General features: G+C 48.2%; 1 protein-coding gene and 1 non-coding gene across 2 annotated transcripts in view; one reads left to right on the top strand and one right to left on the bottom strand.

The window, feature by feature from the left end:
* Positions 1-19,856, top strand: part of LOC125773154 (defective chorion-1 protein, FC106 isoform-like) — a 43,223-nt gene that overhangs the window by 8,983 nt on the left and 14,384 nt on the right. The window lies entirely within an intron of this gene.
* Positions 497-654, bottom strand: LOC125773161 (5.8S ribosomal RNA). The gene has a single exon (XR_007419930.1). It is a non-coding gene; the product is annotated as a 5.8S ribosomal RNA (ribosomal RNA).

Genomic DNA, 19,856 nt, shown 5'->3' with positions numbered 1-19,856 from the left:
CAACTCTCGGTCGACTTGGTCGACTTGGACCCACGATGTCTCCCCCCGAGCATGTCGAGCCAACTGCACCACTATTGTATTGGACAACATGTTCCCCTCGGGCATCGATGGGTTAATCATGCACCACTATTATAAAACCCTTTGACGTTTTCCCCCAAGCACGTTGATCCAGTATTACGACGGATACGGTCAACGAATTCTTGGACATCAAAGAGGTTTTCGATTGAATTTCCCCATGTTTCACAACGTACTCTTAGCGGTATCCTACGATACGTCTCACTCTATTTGTGTGTGTGCGCGTTTACGTGCGTGCGATTTATGCGGTTCACCCCTTTACTTTCAGCGCCCTGCGGTCCCAACAAAGGTCCCGAGCACGCCATTATGCACAGTGTGGAAGCGTGTTTCCCCCACGACACTAGACGGGCTGCTCGCCATAGTGTTCTATTGTGGCACGCTCCACCCTGAAGTTTGGTTTGTTGTATATCAAGGAATTGATAGGCACTCAAGAATGTGTGCATCGGCCGGGTTTAATCGTCCGACGCGCAATATGCGTTCAACTTATCGGTGTTCATGTGTCCTGCAGTTCACATTGTGACGCGCATTTAGCTGCGGTCTTCATCGATCCATGAGCCGAGTGATCCCCTGCCTAGGGTTTTATAGTAAGGTTCCCAATGTAACACAATCCCGGTGGTACGTCCAAAGACTAACTTTCTGACTAAGTTGTCTTTATTACCCAATAGTCCCAGGCCTTGTGACTTGTGGCTCATGTCTACGCCCATGGCCACCATTCGCTAAGATAGTTTTGAAGTCACTTTGAAGGCCCAGGAACAACTCTCTTAGCACATCGGTTAACCTGGCGCCGCAGTCAACTCATGTGCTTGGATCGGATCGAGCTATTGAGTATTGGGCCTGCATACTCGCTCATCCGTATCCTTTGCGTACCGCCCCATGGCCCTTGTATGTCTGCACCACAGTTCCTGTTCGTTCCGTGCCTATGGCCGGATACGTATTGCACATCGGTTAACCTGACGCCGCAGTCAACTCATGTGCTTGGATCGGATCGAGCTATTGAGTATTGGGCCTGCATACTCGCTCATCCGTATCCTTTGCGTACCGCCCCATGGCCCTTGTATGTCTGCACCACAGTTCCTGTTCGTTCCGTGCCTATGGCCGGATACGTATTGCACATCGGTATACCTGTCGCTACTCAGGCAACTCGTGTGCGTGGATTGGATCGAGAACATGGTGTGTGCCCCATGTTATAATTGATAGTCCATATCCACTTTATAGGTTAAAGTCATAAGTTGTGATTGCACAACCATTCTTCATAAGAGTTTAATCACTCTTCAACTAACTTTCGTTCTGGTGTCTTGGTATCAAATCGCGTAAGACACAAGATTCTACTGGCCAAATAGAATCTAGCACATTGGTTAACCTGGCGCCGCAGTCAACTCATGTGCTTGGATCGGATCGAGCTATTGAGTATTGGGCCTGCATACTCGCTCATCCGTATCCTTTGCGTACCGCCCCATGGCCCCGTCCTTAGAGTTAATGACTAGTAGGCTTAACTCTTTGTATGTCTGCACCACAGTTCCCGTTCGTTCCGTGCCGTGGCCGGATACGTATTGCACATCGGTATACCTGTCGCTACTCAGGCAACTCGTGTGCGTGGATTGGATCGAGCTCATGGGGTGTGTAGAGATTCCATGTTATAATTGCAAGTCCATATCCACTTTATAGGTTAAAGTCATAAGTTGTGATTGCACAACCATACTTCATAAGAGTTTAATAACTCTTCAACTAACTTTCGTTCTGGTGTCTTGGTATCAAATCGCATAAGACACAAGATTCTACTGGCCAAATAGAATCTAGCACATTGGTTAACCTGGCGCCGCAGTCAACTCATGTGCTTGGATCGGATCGAGCTATTGAGTATTGGGCCTGCATACTCGCTCATCCGTATCCTTTGCGTACCGCCCCATGGCCCCGTCCTTAGAGTTAATGACTAATAGGCTTAACTCTTTGTATGTCTGCACCACAGTTCCCGTTCGTTCCGTGCCGTGGCCGGATACGTATTGCACAACAGTAGATACCATCACCTGACGTATCTAACACACCACTATTGTAACTCGTCGTCGAAGGACCTTTCAAGTGCCTGATGGCCAGGGGAGCTCTTACACGGCACGGAGACACAGTGATGCTCGCCCATCACAGTGTACAACGATCGAGTTTGCTTAAGTGTCTGGGTACCTACACACCAGACACAATGCAATGGCCACGGATCCACACAAGGCACATCACATGCAGAAAGCTTCACCAGATTATGACACATACCACACTCTTGTAACTCGTCGTCGAAGGGGCGTTCAAAGTGCCTTACGGCTAGGGGAGATCTAGCACGGCACGGAGACACAGTGATGGTTGCCCATCAAAGTGTACAACGATCGAGTTTGCTTTCCGCGCAAGCGTTCTAAGTGTCTGGGTACCTACACACCAGACACAATGCAATGGCCACGGATCCACACAAGGCACATCACATGCAGAAAGCTTCACCAGATTCTGACACATACCACACTCTTGTAACTCGTCGTCGAAGGGGCGTTCAAAGTGCCTTACGGCTAGGGGGGATCTAGCACGGCACGGAGACACAGTGATGGTCACCCATCAAAGTGTACAACGATCGAGTTTGCTTTCCGCGCAAGCGTTCTAAGTGTCTGGGTATCTAAGCACCAGACACAATGCAATGGCCACGGATCCACACAAGGCACATCACATGCAGAAAGCTTCACCAGATTCTGACACATACCACACACATGCAACTCGTCGTCGAAGGGGCGTTCAAGTGCCTTACGGCTAGGGGAGATCTAGCTCGGCACGGGGACACAGTGATGGTCACCCATCAAAGTGTACAACGAACGAGTTGGCTTTCAACAAATTCTGACACATAGCAAGCGAGCGACCGAGCTACACCGAAGGCAGCCCATGGTTGGTCACTCGCGGACGATCATCAGTAATGATCCTTCCGCAGGTTCACCTACGGAAACCTTGTTACGACTTTTACTTCCTCTAAATCATCAAGTTCGGTCAACTTCAGCCATGCCAGCTGCAGCTCACGAAGGAACCGCGGAAGGTAAGCCTCCAGAAACCTCACTAAATAATCCATCGGTAGTAGCGACGGGCGGTGTGTACAAAGGGCAGGGACGTAATCAGCACTAGCTAATGACTAGTGCTTACTAGAAATTCCAGGTTCATGGGGACCGTTGCAGTCCCCAATCCCGACTAGATGGGCATTTTAGTGATTTCCCGTTCCTCTCGGAATGGGGGCGCCTATTGGCGAGAACACGCTGCGACCCACATTGTAGCACGCGTGCAGCCCAGAACATCTAAGGGCATCACGGACCTGTTATCGCTCATTCTCAGCTTGCTAAACACAAGTTGTCCCGCTAAGCAGGGCAAACGTAGCCGACGACCGCCCGTGAAGGCGCCGCCCGGCTGTAACGTCAGGTGCGCCCGGAGGCGCACTGCTGACAGCGTTCTAGTTAGCATGTTTGAGTCACGTTCGTTATCGGAATTAACCAGACAAATCATTCCACGAACTAAGAACGGCCATGCACCACTACCCTTAAATTTGAGAAAGAGCTATCAATCTGTCTTACCTCGATAAGTTTGGACCTGGTAAATTTTCCCGTGTTGAGTCAAATTAAGCCGCAAGCTCCACTTCTTGTGGTGCCCTTCCGTCAATTCCTTTAAGTTTCAACTTTGCAACCATACTTCCCCCGGAACCCGATTTTGGTTTCCCGGAAGCGACTGAGAGCACCGAATAGGGGTAGCGTCTCCCAATTGCTAATTGGCATCGTTTACGGTTAGAACTAGGGCGGTATCTAATCGCCTTCGATCCTCTAACTTTCGTTCTTGATTAAAGAAAGCATCCATGGCAAACGCTTTCGCTTCAGTTGGTCCTACGACGGTCTACGAATTTCACCTCTCGCGCCGTAATACCAATGCCCCCAACTACTTCTGTTAATCATTACCTCTAGGTTTCTGACAAACCAACGAAATCGTATAAACCGAGGTCATATTCCATTATTCCATGCAAGATTATTCTCGGCCAACGCCAACCCCACGGGGGGGCCGGACGCTTTGTCTTAGCCTGCTTTGAGCACTCTAATTTGTTCAAGGTAAATGTGAGTATCTTGAGCACCATGAGGAGCCCGTGCCGGAGTTAACCGGTAGCACGGTACTCGTTCACAGAGTAACGCCCAAGTACACCATTGTGAGTCGCAGCCGTGAGCGCGCGCACGAACGGCCCCGGCGTGTAACCGGGCGCCCGTGGCGGTCACGTGTCTGGACGGGCAATCAACTTCGAACGTTTTAACCGCAACAACTTTAATATACGCTAGTGGAGCTGGAATTACCGCGGCTGCTGGCACCAGACTTGCCCTCCACTTGATCCTTGTTGAAGGATTTATACTCAACTCATTCCAATTATGGACCATCGTTAGAGAGGTCCATATTGTTATTTCTCGTCACTACCTCCCCGTACTGGGATTGGGTAATTTACGCGCCTGCTGCCTTCCTTGGATGTGGTAGCCATTTCTCAGGCTCCCTCTCCGGAATCGAACCCTGATTCCCCGTTACCCGTCGCAACCATGGTAGTCCTCTACACTACCATCAATAGTTGATAGGGCAGACATTTGAAAGATCTGTCGTCAGTCGACAAGCGACCATACGATCTGCGTCCTTATCCAGACTTCAACTCAAGCCGCCCGGAGGCGATTGGTTTAACTAATAAGTGCACCAGTTCAGCTACCCGCGAGGGCAACAGTCCCGGCATGTTGCATGTATTAGCTCTGGATTTTCCACAGTTATCCAAGTAACTAGTGGTAGGATGATCTTGTGAATTATAGCTGTTATACTGAGCCTTATGCGGTTTCACATTCATTTATGTTTGTACTTAGACATGCATGGCTTAACCTTTGAGACAAGCGTATATTACTGGTAGGATCAACCAGAATTCGTTCCACTACAGACACACACTCGCTTAGTGGGAAATAAATTTCCACACAACTCTCTCTCTCTAGAACCATATGGAATGGCTCTTTGGTGTTGGGTAAGGCACCAATTTGTTGGGGTGTAACGGTCACCACCAACTTTAAGTTTGTTAGGGCACAACGGAAACCACTAACTAAACTTTAGGAAACTAAATTTCCTCACACATTATCTCTCACCATATTAGCACTAGGTGCTATCCACGATTGTACAACGTTTCAACTCTTGAATCGACCGTAGGGCCGCGGAATTGCTTCCGGGCCCCTATTCTCGCTATTAATTGTTCATCTCTTTCAATACATCGAGTTCGTTCCATTGGGTAGTTCGCATGGCGAACGTTTTGATGCAGCCCCCTGGGGGACCACGGCACTTTACACCGGGTATGGTGTATGCGCAACCTACAGATAACAATAAACCCCTTATGCGTGTGTAAACCGATGTTGGGCTGCTCAACATCTTTCATGGTTACATCACTTGCACCAGAACCCACGGTGCCGATTTGGTAATATGTTGTACATTTACTCTCAAGATGTACGCTTCGGCCCCTTATTCAGGGGCTCAAGCTATTACCAGCAAGAACAATCCTCATCCAGACTTGAACTCGAAACACCTGGAGGCGAACGGTTTAACTAATAAGTGCACCAGTCTTGAATCCATGCGTCGGTGGAAACAATGCCGGCGTGTTGCATGTATTAGCTCTGAACTTAGCGAGTGATTGCCTTGCAGCTGTCATACTGAGCGTAGAGCGTGATTATCGCTCACTTGAACCATGTTGAATGGCTCTTTGGTGTAGGGTAAGGCACCAATTTGTTGGGGCACAACGAAACCACCAACTTAAGACTTGCTTATAGGCATTTCAACGTTTTCAACTCTTAAATCGACCGTGTTTCATTATCATCTCTTCTTCTTATTAAATGCATCGAGTTCGTTCCATTGGGTAGTTCGCGTGGCGAACGGTTTGATGCAGCCCCCCGGGGGGGACCACGGCACTTTACACCGGGCATGGTGTATGCGCAACCTACAGATCACCAATATATTTGTGATCGATAATGCACACTTCTTACACGACTGACCAGTCGACAGCGCTGCCTTCCTATTATGCGTGTGTAAACCGATGTTGGGCTGCTCAACATCTTTCACGGTTACATCACTTGCACCCGAACCCATGGTGCCGATTTGGTAATATGTTGTACATGGTCTCAAGATGTACGCTTCGACCCCTTAAGGGCTCAAGCTATTACCAGCAAGATCAATCCTCATCCAGACTTGAACTCGAAACACCCGGAGGCGAACGGTTTAACTAATAAGTGCACCAGTCTTGAATCCATGCGTCGGTGGAAACAATGCCGGCATGTTGCATGTATTAGCTCTGAACTTAGCGAGTGATTGCCTTGCAGCTGTCGAACTGAGCGTAGAGCGTGATTATCGCTCACTTGAAAGGGTCAAGCCCTTTCGAGTCGTCCGGTTTTTACGCCAGACGACTCGGTTCACCATCTTTCGGGATACAAGTTGACTAAGTGGTACCACTACACTTATCAACTTTCGATTTGGTAATCCTCATCCAGCTTCCTTTCTGGAGGTCCCGAGGATTACCAATTGGGCTGTCATACTGAGCTCATATATTGGAGATCGATAATGCACACTTCTTACACGACTGACCAGTCGACAGCGCTGCCTTCCTATTATGCGTGTGTAAACCGATGTTGGGCTGCTCAACATCTTTCACGGTTACATCACTTGCACCAGAACCCACGGTGCCGATTTGGTAATATGTTGTACATTTACTCAAGATGTACGCTTCGGCCCCTTATTCAGGGGCTCAAGCTATTACCAGCAAGAACAATCCTCATCCAGACTTGAACTCGAAACACCCGGAGGCGAACGGTTTAACTAATAAGTGCACCAGTCTTGAATCCATGCGTCGGTGGAAACAATGCCGGCGTGTTGCATGTATTAGCTCTGAACTTAGCGAGTGATTGCCTTGCAGCTGTCATACTGAGCGTAGAGCGTGATTATCGCTCACTTGAACCATGTTGAATGGCTCTTTGGTGTAGGGTAAGGCACCAATTTGTTGGGGCGTAACGGTCACCACCAACTTAAGACTTGCTTATAGGTATTTCAACGTTTTCAACTCTTAAATCGACCGTGTTTCATTATCATCTCTTCTTCTTATTAAATGCATAGAGTTCGTTCCATTGGGTAGTTCGCGTGGCGAACGGTTTGATGCAGCCCCCCGGGGGGGACCACGGCACTTTACACCGGGCATGGTGTATGCGCAACCTACAGATCACCAATATATTTGTGATCGATAATGCACACTTCTTACACGACTGACCAGTCGACAGCGCTGCCTTCCTATTATGCGTGTGTAAACCGATGTTGGGCTGCTCAACATCTTTCACGGTTACATCACTTGCACCCGAACCCATGGTGCCGATTTGGTAATATGTTGTACATGGTCTCAAGATGTACGCTTCGACCCCTTAAGGGCTCAAGCTATTACCAGCAAGATCAATCCTCATCCAGACTTGAACTCGAAACACCCGGAGGCGAACGGTTTAACTAATAAGTGCACCAGTCTTGAATCCATGCGTCGGTGGAAACAATGCCGGCATGTTGCATGTATTAGCTCTGAACTTAGCGAGTGATTGCCTTGCAGCTGTCGAACTGAGCTTAGAGCGTGATTATCGCTCACTTGAAAGGGTCAAGCCCTTTCGAGTCGTCCGGTTTTTACGCCAGACGACTCGGTTCACCATCTTTCGGGATACAAGTTGACTAAGTGGTACCACTACACTTATCAACTTTCGATTTGGTAATCCTCATCCAGCTTCCTTTCTGGAGGTCCCGAGGATTACCAATTGGGCTGTCATACTGAGCTCATATATTGGAGATCGATAATGCACACTTCTTACACGACTGACCAGTCGACAGCGCTGCCTTCCTATTATGCGTGTGTAAACCGATGTTGGGCTGCTCAACATCTTTCACGGTTACATCACTTGCACCCGAACCCATGGTGCCGATTTGGTAATATGTTGTACATGGTCTCAAGATGTACGCTTCGACCCCTTAAGGGCTCAAGCTATTACCAGCAAGATCAATCCTCATCCAGACTTGAACTCGAAACACCCGGAGGCGAACGGTTTAACTAATAAGTGCACCAGTCTTGAATCCATGCGTCGGTGGAAACAATGCCGGCATGTTGCATGTATTAGCTCTGAACTTAGCGAGTGATTGCCTTGCAGCTGTCGAACTGAGCGTAGAGCGTGATTATCGCTCACTTGAAAGGGTCAAGCCCTTTCGAGTCGTCCGGTTTTTACGCCAGACGACTCGGTTCACCATCTTTCGGGAAGGGACCGTCTCGGTCGCAAGCTGCTCCGGTCCCCAAACAACCTGCGACAAATGATAGGAAATGCCGACATCAATACGTGTTCAGTTTGGTTTATCGCTCATAGGTCTTTTGACCATCGATCCCTGATTATAACTCTCAATTAAACAGTCAGGAGAGTAAGGCATGCCCATCGATATCTCATCGACAGGCGATACCGCAAGAACGGCCAACGACACATCAGGTGATCGATTATTGCTACGACTTTTGCTTAATCGTTTCCACTCCTTAGAGAAAGAAACCCCCGGGGACCGTCTCGGTCGCAAGCTGCTCCGGTCCCTAAACAACCTGCGACAAAAGATAGGAAATGCCGACATCAATAAGTGTTCAGTTTGGTTTATCGCTCATTGGTCTGTTTGACCATCGATCCCTGATTAAACTCTCAGTAATCCAGTCGGGAGAGTAAGGCATGCCCATCGATATCTCATCGACAGGCGATACCGCTTGAACGGCCAACGACACATCAGAGGATCGTATCTTGCTACAACTTTTGCTTAATCGTTTCTTCTCCTTTGAGAAAGAAACCCCCGGGGACCGTCTCGGCCGCAAGCTGCTCCGGTCCCTAAACAACCAGCGGCATCAAATGATAGGAAAAGCCGACATCAATACGTGTTCAGTTTGGTTTATCGCTCATAGGTCTGTTTGACCATCGATCCCTGATTAATACTCTCAATTAGAAGGTCGGTAGAGTAAGGCATGCCCATCGATATATCATCGACAGGCGATACCGCATGAACGGCCAACGACACATCAGAGGATCGTATCTTGCTACAACTCTTGCTTAATAGTTTCCACTCCTTGGAGAAAGAAACCCCCGGGGACCGTCTCGGCCGCAAGCTGCTCCGGTCCCTAAACAACCTGCGGCATCAAATGATAGGAAAAGCCGACATCAATACGTGTTCAGTTTGGTTTATCGCTCATAGGTCTGTTTGACCATCGATCCTAGAATTCAACTTTCGAGTAAGGCATGCCCGTCGATATCTCATCGATAGGCGATACCGGTAGAACGGCCAACGACACACATCTAGGATCGCATTTACTCTTCCTTGGATGGATAACCAATACCCTAGGACCGTTTCATCGCGAGCTGCTCCGGTCCTCAAACAACTCGCGAACCACCGATAGGATGATATTAGGAATGGCCGACTTTCATCCTTTAACTCTCAGTTCTGCTTACCAAAACATAGGTACTTGGACCTTAAAGACCACTATATGTTCCCCGATCGGGGGCAATCGGAACGTCTATCCATCATCAACATCGTTTCACTCATTCCGAACCACCAAATTGGACAGACAGTACCATATTCACCAACCGATTGCTTCAACTTCGCAAACTGTATGGTAAGTTCTACTAATTTCACATCTTACCATCGACTAATAGTGCATAAATCCACTTGGAAATCACTTTTCCTTGGTCCTCGGACCTTCTACGACAACGTCCAACAAATATCCGAAGTCGTTTCCCAACTTAGACCAAGCATTTCGTATCTTTACTTCTAATCGATTTTTTCTCTCATAATTGACGATCAAAATCTAAAAACCACATTTTGAGCCAGAAGCAGTCGTCCGATCGTCCTGGGGGTAGTCTCAATCGATTTAGAAGGGCCCAATTCATAAAGATACGTACTCAGTCAAATTCATGCTTCTGGCTCACCTACCCCCTATATAGAAAACGAAAGCGTACAGGCGTGGAAAACGTGCCATTTTTCTCCATCACGGACTTTTTTTTTCTCGTTGCACCGACTCTAGTAAAAAAGTGAAATTTTTTACTAGTTACCAACTTTTGCAAATTATCATCGGATATCACTTTTCATGGTCTATAGTAAGTTCTTATCACGTTTTAGTAGTTTTTGAAAAAAAAATTTTTTTGAACTTTTCAAAATTTTTCAAAACAAAGTTTTTGTAGGCGGTTTTGTGTATGGAGGGTTACTAGTCTCGGGGTCACTGTTTGACCAAAAAACCACTATATATCATTCGAAAGGTAATTTCAAGGGCTACAAAAAATTGTTCTACGGCACCCCCCTCCGACGTCTAGTATTCGAGTTATTGGCCAAAAACCATCACTTGAGCGATTTTTCGTTCAGGGTACCCGACTCTAGTAAAAAAGTGAAATTTTTCTCGATTGACCAAGTGTTGCAAATGATCATCGGATTTCACTTTTTATGGTCTATAGTGAGTTCTGATCACGATTTGGTACTTTTTGAAAAAATTTTTTTGACGCACTTTTCAAAATTTTGCAAAACCAAAACTTTTTAGGCGGTTTTGTGTATGGAGGGTTACTAGTCTCGGGGTCACTGTTTGACCAAAAAACCACTATATATCATTCGAAAGGTAATTTCAAGGGCTACAAAAAATTGTTCTACGGCACCCCCCTCCGACGTCTAGTATTCGAGTTATTGGCCAAAAACCGCAACTATAGCGGTTTTTCGTACAGGGTACCCGACTCTAGTAAAATGATGCGATTTTTACTAGTCTAGGAACTTTTTGGTCAAAAAATCAAGTATATGTCATTCGATAGATAATTTCAAGGGCTACCAAAAATTGTTCCACGACACCCCCCTGCGACGTCTAGTATTCGAGTTATTAGCCAAAAACCGCAACTTAAGCGGTTTTTCGTCCAGGGTACCCGACTCAAGTAAAATGATGCGATTTTTACTAGTCTAGGGAACTTTTTGGCCAAAAATCAAGTATATGTCATTCGATAGATAATTTCAAGGGCTACCAAAAATTGTTCCACGACACCCCCCTGCGACGTCTAGTATTCGAGTTATTAGCCAAAAACCGCTATAATTGCGGTTTTTCGTCCAGGGTACCCGACTCTAGTAAAATGATGCGATTTTTACTAGTCTAGGGAACTTTTTGGCCAAAAATCAAGTATATGTCATTCGATAGATAATTTCAAGGGCTACCAAAAATTGTTCCACGACACCCCCCTGCGACGTCTAGTATTCGAGTTATTAGCCAAAAACCGCAATTATAGCGGTTTTTCGTCCAGGGTACCCGACTCTAGTAAAATGATGCGATTTTTACTAGTCTAGGGAACTTTTTGGCCAAAAATCAAGTATATGTCATTCGATAGATAATTTCAAGGGCTACCAAAAATTGTTCCATGACACCCCCCTGCGACGTCTAGTATTCGAGTTATGGGCCAAAAACCATTCATACTTGAGCATTTTGCTCATTTTGCCTGTACGGGTACCGGGGACTAGTAAAATCAGGCCAATTTTACTAGAGTAGGGGTCCTTTTTGGTCAAAAAAACAACTTTTGCTCGTTCGATAGGGAATCGATAGGGCAACAAAAAATCGTTCTACGACCCCCCCTTCCGATGTCTAGTATTCGAGTTATGGGATAAAACAGTTTATAGCTAATTTTTCACTCGATTTTTCACCAAGTATCGCACATTACTCCGGTTCTATACATTGGATCGTCAATCTTTAAGATTTTATGGGTAGTTCCAACTGTTTGCTACATTTCATCCATACATCACCAACCGATTCAATGTCTGTGCTAGAAGTTATTAGAGGAATAAAAAAATTTACCCTTGGCTTTGGACCGTACAATTTTACCCATTTTTGGCCCATATTTGCCCCATAGCTCCGCCGGTATCCAAGATATGGCCACACTTTCTTCTGGCCATGGGTAGATGGCACTTGTGGCTAGATTTCTTCCATGCACCACTAATCGCTACCATGTCTGTGGCCGGAGCTATTCACGAAAGCGCCTCGCGCACTTGGTCGGATTTTTGGTCCAACTTGCACCATTTTTGGCCCATATTTGCCCCATAGCTCCGCCGGTATCCAAGATATGGCCACACTTTCTTCTGGCCATGGGTAGATGGCACTTTTGGCTAGATTTCTTCCATGCACCACTAATCGCTACCATGTCTGTGGCCGGAGCTATTCGACGAACAACCATCGCATTTACCTAGGTACTTTTTCGGATTTTTGGTCCAACTTGCACCATTTTTGGCCCATATTTGCCCCATAGCTCCGCCGGTATCCAAGATATGGCCACACTTTCTTCTGGCCATGGGTAGATGGCACTTGTGGCTAGATTTCTTCCATGCACCACTAATCGCTACCATGTCTGTGGCCGGAGCTATTCACGAAAGCGCCTCGCGCACTTGGTCGGATTTTTGGTCCAACTTGCACCATTTTTGGCCCATATTTGCCCCATAGCTCCGCCGGTATCCAAGATATGGCCACACTTTCTTCTGGCCATGGGTAGATGGCACTTTTGGCTAGATTTCTTCCATGCACCACTAATCGCTACCATGTCTGTGGCCGGAGCTATTCGACGAACAACCATCGCATTTACCTAGGTACTTTTTCGGATTTTTGGTCCAACTTGCACCATTTTTGGCCCATATTTGCCCCATAGCTCCGCCGGTATCCAAGATATGGCCACACTTTCTTCTGGCCATGGGTAGATGGCACTTGTGGCTAGATTTCTTCCATGCACCACTAATCGCTACCATGTCTGTGGCCGGAGCTATTCACGAAAGCGCCTCGCGCACTTGGTCGGATTTTTGGTCCAACTTGCACCATTTTTGGCCCATATTTGCCCCATAGCTCCGCCGGTATCCAAGATATGGCCACACTTTCTTCTGGCCATGGGTAGATGGCACTTGTGGCTAGATTTCTTCCATGCACCACTAATCGCTACCATGTCTGTGGCCGGAGCTATTCACGAAAGCGCCTCGCGCACTTGGTCGGATTTTTGGTCCAACTTGCACCATTTTTGGCCCATATTTGCCCCATAGCTCCGCCGGTATCCAAGATATGGCCACACTTTCTTCTGGCCATGGGTAGATGGCACTTTTGGCTAGATTTCTTCCATGCACCACTAATCGCTACCATGTCTGTGGCCGGAGCTATTCGACGAACAACCATCGCATTTACCTAGGTACTTTTTCGGATTTTTGGTCCAACTTGCACCATTTTTGGCCCATATTTGCCCCATAGCTCCGCCGGTATCCAAGATATGGCCACACTTTCTTCTGGCCATGGGTAGATGGCACTTGTGGCTAGATTTCTTCCATGCACCACTAATCGCTACCATGTCTGTGGCCGGAGCTATTCACGAAAGCGCCTCGCGCACTTGGTCGGATTTTTGGTCCAACTTGCACCATTTTTGGCCCATATTTGCCCCATAGCTCCGCCGGTATCCAAGATATGGCCACACTTTCTTCTGGCCATGGGTAGATGGCACTTGTGGCTAGATTTCTTCCATGCACCACTAATCGCTACCATGTCTCTGGCCGGAGCTATTCGACGAACAACCATCGCATTTACCTAGGTACTTTTTCGGATTTTTGGTCCAACTTGCACCATTTTTGGCCCATATTTGCCCCATAGCTCCGCCGGTATCCAAGATATGGCCACACTTTCTTCTGGCCATGGGTAGATGGCACTTTTGGCTAGATTTCTTCCATGCACCACTAATCGCTACCATGTCTGTGGCCGGAGCTATTCGACGAACAACCATCGCATTTACCTAGGTACTTTTTCGGATTTTTGGTCCAACTTGCACCATTTTTGGCCCATATTTGCCCCATAGCTCCGCCGGTATCCAAGATATGGCCACACTTTCTTCTGGCCATGGGTAGATGGCACTTGTGGCTAGATTTCTTCCATGCACCACTAATCGCTACCATGTCTGTGGCCGGAGCTATTCACGAAAGCGCCTCGCGCACTTGGTCGGATTTTTGGTAAAAATTGCACCATTTTTGGCCCATATTTGCCCCATAGCTCCGCCGGTATCCAAGATATGGCCACACTTTCTTCTGGCCATGGGTAGATGGCACTTGTGGCTAGATTTCTTCCATGCACCACTAATCGCTACCATGTCTCTGGCCGGAGCTATTCGACGAACAACCATCGCATTTACCTAGGTACTTTTTCGGATTTTTGGTCCAACTTGCACCATTTTTGGCCCATATTTGCCCCATAGCTCCGCCGGTATCCAAGATATGGCCACACTTTCTTCTGGCCATGGGTAGATGGCACTTGTGGCTAGATTTCTTCCATGCACCACTAATCGCTACCATGTCTGTGGCCGGAGCTATTCACGAAAGCGCCTCGCGCACTTGGTCGGATTTTTGGTCCACCTGGCACCATTGTTGGCCCGTATTTGCCCCATAGCTCCGCCGGTATCCAAGATATGGCCACACTTTGTTCTGGCCATGGGTAGATGGCACTTGTGGCTAGATTTCTTCCATGCACCACTAATCGCTACCATGTCTCTGGCCGGAGCTATTCGACGAACAACCATCGCATTTACCTAGGTACTTTTTCGGATTTTTGGTCCAACTTGCACCATTTTTGGCCCATATTTGCCCCATAGCTCCGCCGGTATCCAAGATATGGCCACACTTTCTTCTGGCCATGGGTAGATGGCACTTGTGGCTAGATTTCTTCCATGCACCACTAATCGCTACCATGTCTGTGGCCGGAGCTATTCACGAAAGCGCCTCGCGCACTTGGTCGGATTTTTGGTCCAACTTCACCATTTTTGGCCCATATTTGCACCATAGCTCCGCCGGTATCCAAGATATGGCCACACTTTCTTCTGGCCATGGCTAGATGGCACTTGTGGCTAGATTTCTTCCATGCACCACTAATCGCTACCATGTCTGTGGCCGGAGCTATTCACGAAAGCGTCTCGCGCACTTGGTCGGATTTTTGGTCCAACTTGCACCATTTTTGGCCCGTATTTGCACCATAGCTCCGCCGGTATCCAAGATATGGCCACACTTTCTTCTGGCCATGGGTAGATGGCACTTGTGGCTAGATTTCTTCCATGCACCACTAATCGCTACCATGTCTGTGGCCGGAGCTATTCGACGAACAACCATCGCATTTACCTAGGTACTTTTTCGGATTTTTGGTCCAACTTGCACCATTTTTGGCCCATATTTGCCCCATAGCTCCGCCGGTATCCAAGATATGGCCACACTTTCTTCTGGCCATGGGTAGATGGCACTTGTGGCTAGATTTCTTCCATGCACCACTAATCGCTACCATGTCTGTGGCCGGAGCTATTCACGAAAGCGCCTCGCGCACTTGGTCGGATTTTTGGTCCAACTTGCACCATTTTTGGCCCATATTTGCCCCATAGCTCCGCCGGTATCCAAGATATGGCCACACTTTGTTCTGGCCATGGGTAGATGGCACTTGTGGCTAGATTTCTTCCATGCACCACTAATCGCTACCATGTCTGTGGCCGGAGCTATTCACGAAAGCGCCTCGCGCACTTGGTCGGATTTTTGGTCCACCTGGCACCATTGTTGGCCCGTATTTGCCCCATAGCTCCGCCGGTATCCAAGATATGGCCACACTTTGTTCTGGCCATGGGTAGATGGCACTTGTGGCTAGATTTCTTCCATGCACCACTAATCGCTACCATGTCTCTGGCCGGAGCTATTCGACGAACAACCATCGCATTTACCTAGGTACTTTTTCGGATTTTTGGTCCAACTTGCACCATTTTTGGCCCATATTTGCCCCATAGCTCCGCCGGTATCCAAGATATGGCCACACTTTCTTCTGGCCATGGCTAGATGGCACTTGTGGCTAGATTTCTTCCATGCACCACTAATCGCTACCATGTCTGTGGCCGGAGCTATTCACGAAAGCGCCTCGCGCACTTGGTCGGATTTTTGGTCCAACTTCACCATTTTTGGCCCATATTTGCACCATAGCTCCGCCGGTATCCAAGATATGGCCACACTTTCTTCTGGCCATGGCTAGATGGCACTTGTGGCTAGATTTCTTCCATGCACCACTAATCGCTACCATGTCTGTGGCCGGAGCTATTCGACGAACAACCATCACATTTACCTAGGTACTTTTTCGGATTTTTGGTCCAACTTGCACCATTTTTGGCCCATATTTGCCCCATAGCTCCGCCGGTATCCAAGATATGGCCACACTTTCTTCTGGCCATGGGTAGATGGCACTTGTGGCTAGATTTCTTCCATGCACCACTAATCGCTACCATGTCTGTGGCCGGAGCTATTCACGAAAGCGCCTCGCGCACTTGGTCGGATTTTTGGTCCACCTGGCACCATTGTTGGCCCGTATTTGCCCCATAGCTCCGCCGGTATCCAAGATATGGCCACACTTTGTTCTGGCCATGGGTAGATGGCACTTGTGGCTAGATTTCTTCCATGCACCACTAATCGCTACCATGTCTCTGGCCGGAGCTATTCGACGAACAACCATCGCATTTACCTAGGTACTTTTTCGGATTTTTGGTCCAACTTGCACCATTTTTGGCCCATATTTGCCCCATAGCTCCGCCGGTATCCAAGATATGGCCACACTTTCTTCTGGCCATGGGTAGATGGCACTTGTGGCTAGATTTCTTCCATGCACCACTAATCGCTACCATGTCTGTGGCCGGAGCTATTCACGAAAGCGCCTCGCGCACTTGGTCGGATTTTTGGTCCACCTGGCACCATTGTTGGCCCGTATTTGCCCCATAGCTCCGCCGGTATCCAAGATATGGCCACACTTTGTTCTGGCCATGGGTAGATGGCACTTGTGGCTAGATTTCTTCCATGCACCACTAATCGCTACCATGTCTCTGGCCGGAGCTATTCGACGAACAACCATCGCATTTACCTAGGTACTTTTTCGGATTTTTGGTCCAACTTGCACCATTTTTGGCCCATATTTGCCCCATAGCTCCGCCGGTATCCAAGATATGGCCACACTTTCTTCTGGCCATGGGTAGATGGCACTTGTGGCTAGATTTCTTCCATGCACCACTAATCGCTACCATGTCTCTGGCCGGAGCTATTCACGAAAGCGCCTCGCGCACTTGGTCGGATTTTTGGTCCAACTTGCACCATTTTTGGCCCATATTTGCCCCATAGCTCCGCCGGTATCCAAGATATGGCCACACTTTCTTCTGGCCATGGGTAGATGGCACTTGTGGCTAGATTTCTTCCATGCACCACTAATCGCTACCATGTCTGTGGCCGGAGCTATTCACGAAAGCGCCTCGCGCACTTGGTCGGATTTTTGGTCCACCTGGCACCATTGTTGGCCCGTATTTGCCCCATAGCTCCGCCGGTATCCAAGATATGGCCACACTTTGTTCTGGCCATGGGTAGATGGCACTTGTGGCTAGATTTCTTCCATGCACCACTAATCGCTACCATGTCTCTGGCCGGAGCTATTCGACGAACAACCATCGCATTTACCTAGGTACTTTTTCGGATTTTTGGTCCAACTTGCACCATTTTTGGCCCATATTTGCCCCATAGCTCCGCCGGTATCCAAGATATGGCCACACTTTGTTCTGGCCATGGGTAGATGGCACTTGTGGCTAGATTTCTTCCATGCACCACTAATCGCTACCATGTCTCTGGCCGGAGCTATTCGACGAACAACCATCGCATTTACCTAGGTACTTTTTCGGATTTTTGGTCCAACTTGCACCATTTTTGGCCCATATTTGCCCCATAGCTCCGCCGGTATCCAAGATATGGCCACACTTTCTTCTGGCCATGGGTAGATGGCACTTGTGGCTAGATTTCTTCCATGCACCACTAATCGCTACCATGTCTGTGGCCGGAGCTATTCACGAAAGCGCCTCGCGCACTTGGTCGGATTTTTGGTCCAACTTGCACCATTTTTGGCCCATATTTGCCCCATAGCTCCGCCGGTATCCAAGATATGGCCACACTTTCTTCTGGCCATGGGTAGATGGCACTTGTGGCTAGATTTCTTCCATGCACCACTAATCGCTACCATGTCTGTGGCCGGAGCTATTCGACGAACAACCATCGCATTTACCTAGGTACTTTTTCGGATTTTTGGTCCAACTTGCACCATTTTTGGCCCATATTTGCCCCATAGCTCCGCCGGTATCCAAGATATGGCCACACTTTCTTCTGGCCATGGGTAGATGGCACTTGTGGCTAGATTTCTTCCATGCACCACTAATCGCTACCATGTCTGTGGCCGGAGCTATTCGACGAACAACCATCGCATTTACCTAGGTACTTTTTCGGGTTTTTGGTCCTACTGGCACCATTTTTGGCCCATATTTGCCCCATAGCTCCGCCGGTATCCAAGATAGCGCCACACTTTCTTCTGGCCATGGGTAGATGGCACTTGTGGCTAGATTTCTTCCATGCACCACTAATCGCTACCATGTCTGTGGCCGGAGCTATTCACGAAAGCGCCTCGCGCACTTGGTCGGATTTTTGGTCCAACTTCACCATTTTTGGCCCATATTTGCCCCATAGCTCCGCCGGTATCCAAGATATGGCCACACTTTCTTCTGGCCATGGGTAGATGGCACTTGTGGCTAGATTTCTTCCATGCACCACTAATCGCTACCATGTCTGTGGCCGGAGCTATTCACGAAAGCGCCTCGCGCACTTGGTCGGATTTTTGGTCCACCTGGCACCATTGTTGGCCCGTATTTGCCCCATAGCTCCGCCGGTATCCAAGATATGGCCACACTTTGTTCTGGCCATGGGTAGATGGCACTTGTGGCTAGATTTCTTCCATGCACCACTAATCGCTACCATGTCTCTGGCCGGAGCTATTCGACGAACAACCATCGCATTTACCTAGGTACTTTTTCGGATTTTTGGTCCAACTTGCACCATTTTTGGCCCATATTTGCCCCATAGCTCCGCCGGTATCCAAGATATGGCCACACTTTCTTCTGGCCATGGCTAGATGGCACTTGTGGCTAGATTTCTTCCATGCACCACTAATCGCTACCATGTCTGTGGCCGGAGCTATTCACGAAAGCGCCTCGCGCACTTGGTCGGATTTTTGGTCCAACTTCACCATTTTTGGCCCATATTTGCACCATAGCTCCGCCGGTATCCAAGATATGGCCACACTTTCTTCTGGCCATGGCTAGATGGCACTTGTGGCTAGATTTCTTCCATGCACCACTAATCGCTACCATGTCTGTGGCCGGAGCTATTCGACGAACAACCATCACATTTACCTAGGTACTTTTTCGGATTTTTGGTCCAACTTGCACCATTTTTGGCCCATATTTGCCCCATAGCTCCGCCGGTATCCAAGATATGGCCACACTTTCTTCTGGCCATGGGTAGATGGCACTTGTGGCTAGATTTCTTCCATGCACCACTAATCGCTACCATGTCTGTGGCCGGAGCTATTCACGAAAGCGCCTCGCGCACTTGGTCGGATTTTTGGTCCACCTGGCACCATTGTTGGCCCGTATTTGCCCCATAGCTCCGCCGGTATCCAAGATATGGCCACACTTTGTTCTGGCCATGGGTAGATGGCACTTGTGGCTAGATTTCTTCCATGCACCACTAATCGCTACCATGTCTCTGGCCGGAGCTATTCGACGAACAACCATCGCATTTACCTAGGTACTTTTTCGGATTTTTGGTCCAACTTGCACCATTTT

The sequence above is a fragment of the Anopheles funestus genome (genome assembly GCF_943734845.2).
Source record: "Anopheles funestus chromosome X unlocalized genomic scaffold, idAnoFuneDA-416_04 X_unloc_23, whole genome shotgun sequence".
NCBI classification, from domain to species: domain Eukaryota; kingdom Metazoa; phylum Arthropoda; class Insecta; order Diptera; family Culicidae; genus Anopheles; species Anopheles funestus.
Note: the sequence above shows the minus strand (reverse complement) of the source record. Positions and strands in the feature narration are given on the sequence as shown.